Raw genomic sequence first — 4,860 nt, forward strand, 5'->3', positions numbered from 1 at the left:
TCCCTGAGCCAGCCCAGGAGCTCCAAACAGTCCAGGCTTCAGCCTCCACTGGCATCTCCAGGTTGCAGGATGGATATTGTCACTTCAAAGGGCAACACAAATCTGGTGCACATTTGGAGCAGCATTTAACATCACAAAGGCAGGACACAGGGCTTAGTTAATCCGCTGTAAAATAAAAGAGGGTTAAACTCACCCTGCTGAGATTTGATCCTTGAGGAAGTGGGCTGGCCCCAGCAGTGCCTCCCTGTCTGTAAAACTCTCTGTTGGTATCAACACTTGCTTTTCTTTGTAATTCCTCACTGCCATAGATTTAAATCATCATGTTACTGTTCTTACAAGTAATAGCAGAGAAAAGACTGTAACAAGATCAAGATCTCTAATGGCACTTCTGGAAGGTGAAGCAACATTCTCCTTTCCCTGCACTGGTGTTTTTCTCTAGAATATTAGATTAAGCATCAGAAAATTTACTGTTTCATAAAGCCATATCCCAGACAAGCTCTGCTCCCAGCAGATTCACATTTATTGCAATGCAGACAGGAACGTGCCAAGCAGCAGCACCAAATTCCTGCAGAAAATAACCTCAGAAGGGCACAACAAAGCTCAGAACAGCCCAGGAATGAAGACTGCTGAAGGCAATAGACCCCTGCACTAGACCTTTTGAGGTCTGGGGATTTTCTCTTGGTTGATTGGGTGTTGGCTGTTTGGCTCTGGGGTTTTAGAATCATAGAGCAGTTTGAGTGGAAAGGGACCTTTTAAAGGTCACCCAGTTCAACTCTCCTGCACTGAGCAGGGGCATCTTCAGCTAGACATTTTTAAGATAAAGCATCATTGGCTTCTAAACTCAGCTCCAGAGATGGTACCACCTCCCTATGAGCCCTGAATACCAGTAAGATTCAGCCCTGGACCTGCTTTATAACCAAAGCCCAGTGGATGGTTCTGTAACTCCCATCAGAAGCAGAAGGTTGGAGCACAAACCCTCCTGCAACTGTGCCACAGGACACCTGAAAAATGCTGAGGAACAAAACCACAAGTCCACCCTCCACACCATGGGCACCATCCTAAGGCTCTCCCCAGTCGTGCAGAAGCAAAACCCTCTGAATCAGTGACTGCAAAGAACAAACACATGTTCCACCCCACAGAACAAATCAAATGGCCTAAAGGCCGTGAGCAGGGGGGAGTTTTGGATGTCCCTCCCGTGGCTCTGCCTGCAGCACAGCTCAGACACAGAGCCAGCCCCATGTGTGGGACATCAGGACAGCATTTTACTTGTCCCAACGTGCTGTAGAACTTGAAATCACATAACACAAACCACTGCAAGGCAGAAAAGAAAACCTCTCACAGAAAAACTTACATTTGGTATTTAAGAAAATAATTTGAAGCTTCTGAAAGCTTCAGCACTGAAGATCCATTAACTGCAGACATCTGTTAGCACAGGGGTGTCTGCACAAAGAGAACTGAGCATTATTGAAATAACACAGAGAAACCCATCACAACAAGTACCCACAGATCCCAAAGTTCATCTTCTTTAAGATAGAAACATTTGTTCATCAGTTAATGCTTCCAAATGGGAGAAGTTGTCCAATGAGCTTGATGCTTTACTTGGAGCAAGGTTAACCAAAAGGTACTTCTCTTTCTGAGAGAAGCCACTTGCACTCTTTCAAGAGGCTCCATGTGCATCCTGTCACCAGCATTTGATTCCTTTGAAAAAGTTTTTAAATTACACTTCTGTCTGCAAAAAAGTGACCTCTCCAAACAGCACAAGTAGAGCTTTTGATTTTTCTTGTTTACCTCAAATTTCTACTCTGATTTTAACTATTTAGAGTACCAGCAAATCTAAATAACCAAAAGCCCCAAGGCAACAAAAACCTACCTGATGTAAAATGTTAAACCAAGAGTCCCTGGGAGCCGGAGACAGAAGGGGGGGGGAAGAATTCCATTGGCACTTCCCAGGTATGTTATCTGGGTTTTCAAAGATGAGGGAGCAGACATCTCATCTGCAGGAGTGACTCCTAAGGACTCCTAAGGAGCCCTGTGGAGGCTGGAGGAGAGAACCAACACTTTAGTGGAAATAAAATTAATGGTCTCACCTCCCAGTTCTGCTCTGTAATTGGCTTTCATGAAAAGACTCAAATGTAAATAAAATGAAGTATAAAGGAGGAGCTGAGTGTTCTCGCTCAGAAACAAGAGCAGAGCTGGGTTTTGAAGAGTTCTGTATCCCCCTCTTCTCAGCCCTGCTGGCAGGGAGCTGGAGTTTGGCCACAATCACATAGAAAATGGCTAAAGAAAAAAAAGTCACACCTTGATTTGAGATGCAGAGAAAAGCTTCAGACCCTCCTAAAGGCTCCTTTGGCATTTTGATTCCCTGCGTGTTGTAATAAGTTTCACTGCAGGGTGAAACGTGTGAGGAAAGCCTAAACCCACCCATTTCTCCTGGTCAGCAACAACACCAGGCTCCAAAAGCTCCATCCTGACCCCATTCTGCATCACTTCACGGATTAAAACAGAGGGGGAAACTGATGGGATTCCTCTGTAGCAAAGGGAGTTCTTGCTTCGTGCAACAGTGAAATCAGTGACGACACTGAACAGCTGCACCAGTGCAGCCTGTTGGGCCACAAAATGAGGTTTTCTCCATTTTCCCAAAAACAGATGTGATGTGCTCTCAAACCATCTTCACTTCCATCATGCTTTTCCTGGGAGTTGGTGGCAAATTAGCCGAGGCCAGAGCAGACAGGTACATATGGTGAGGAGGTCTCGTGTCAGCGATATTGGATGTCCAAGGCTGCTTAGCTCACATTTATTTGCACTAAAGAATAAGGCATTGGGCTCCTTTCCAAGCAGCTTAAAAAGACAAGAAAGGAGACCTTTTATATTACTTGGGAATGGACCCGTTGTGGCAAGAGACTGAATTATATCATTAACATTATAAATTCCATTTACAATACAGCAGTCATTCATCCATCATTTATTCATGCAGAAGGGAGAGGACGTCCTGCATTTTTAGGACAGTGGTTCACCCTACCCACAGTATTGCTCCAACCACAGGGCTGTGAATGAACAGCCCAGCTCCAGCTGTTGGATGATCCCAGGTTCTCCCTTCTCCACACAAAAGTGAACCCCAGCATCTCACCACACTTCAGTGGCTGCCAAAAACCAAAATCAGCTCTAAAATTACTGGTGTTCCATGTTATCTTTCAGATGCTGACTGAGAATGTTGTTTACCCCCAATCAGTAAGTTTGGTCACTACAAGTTCTGTCTTGCTCTGGAAGTTCTGTGCTTCCTCACATCAGAATAGCAGGGGAGGGGGCTGTTCCCATTCCATGGGCTAGCACAGGGAAGAGGGGAAGTGCCTTTCCAGCCTGCCCATCTCTCTCCCAGCTCCTGTGCCACCATCCATTAGACCAGTTGCTAATTAGCTACTGCACTCAGATGCTCTAGGAGACAGCACTGTAAAAAACTCATTATCCCACCAGTACTCCCAGCAGTGGAAGTGTGAATGTAGAGACTGGGAGGAAGGAGAGGCCGATGCCTCGTGTCCTCCCGGAGCCTGGCACAGCTCTTGTGATTGTCATTCACAACCCAGTGGCACCACCAGCTCTCAGCACCGCTCAGACCCCCCAAAACCACCACACCACGAGGCCAAAACCTCCCTCCTGCACTCCCCAAGCAGAGAATGCTCCTGCAAACTGCTGGTTTCCCTCTGGTGTCCCACAGACAGCTGGTAAGGCAGCACCCCACTGCATGCACAGGGACACAGAGGGAAGGGACACTTCCCAGAGAACAGCACCTGCTGGGTGTCACCACTGCACACACCTGGTTTGCTCTCACATCTCCGGGACTGGGAGTAACGACATGGAAAACGATCACAGCAAACCTTAAAGGAAAAGGGAACAGCCACAGTTATACTCCACCTTTACTGGAAAGCCTATTTTGTGTACAAAGAATAACTTTAAAAAAAAAAACCCACACCCCCAAATCCCCTGAACAAAACATAGTCCAACACTTACAAGAGACTTTTCCTTCTTCCTGATATCCAAGACCACAGAGGGAACTGGCTTTGCACTGGGAATTAAGCTGCCAAGCTTGGAAGCAGCATGGAAGCCTCTGTATAAAAACCTGGATGCTGCTTCTTCCAAAGGGTTTTGGCACAAACTCCAATAAAGTATTTTACATGAAGTTGTATTGAATATGTTTCTTTACTGATTTTTTCCAACTTTTAACACTCAATAATCACTGAACAGCCTCCTCTAATGGCCACCAGTTCTGAGACATTATAAATGACTAAAGCAAGTCTGTGCTCACAGTTTTCACACACTGACTGCCCATCACTACTCAGCACTTTGTAACACACAGTGGAAACAGCAGAGAAGATATGAAAATTGTACCTGATCTGTTTGTTGCCCATTGCAGATTTGAATCAGTGAGAAAAGTGCTTTGGATGGAATTTTGTTTGGTTTTCCATGTTATGGGTATAAAAACAAAAGGGAAAGAAGTTAATTACAGCTACAAACCTACTCTGAGCAGTATGTGAAGAGGGAGAAGTGTTCTAAGAGCAACAACCTAGCATTTTTTAATTAATAAATACATCATTAATGATACAGACTGATATGGCAGCAATAAGCCACTGCTGAAAGACTGACAGCTTAAGCCAGATAAATCTTGGATTAAATCAGCAAAAAGTCTGAGCCACTGACCACACCTCAGAGATGACTTATGGAAAAACACAAGTATTAGAGAGCACAATAAAAATGAAATATTAAACCAAAATTCCTTCCAGCATGGGGCAAGTATCTCTCTCAGAACACGTTCTGAAATGCAGATTGAGGAGAAAGAAAACTAGAAGACAAGTTTGAGAAACGTTC

This window comes from Neopelma chrysocephalum, unplaced genomic scaffold, assembly GCF_003984885.1.
Source record: "Neopelma chrysocephalum unplaced genomic scaffold, ASM398488v2 Primary Assembly neopelma1_74, whole genome shotgun sequence".
NCBI classification, from domain to species: domain Eukaryota; kingdom Metazoa; phylum Chordata; class Aves; order Passeriformes; family Pipridae; genus Neopelma; species Neopelma chrysocephalum.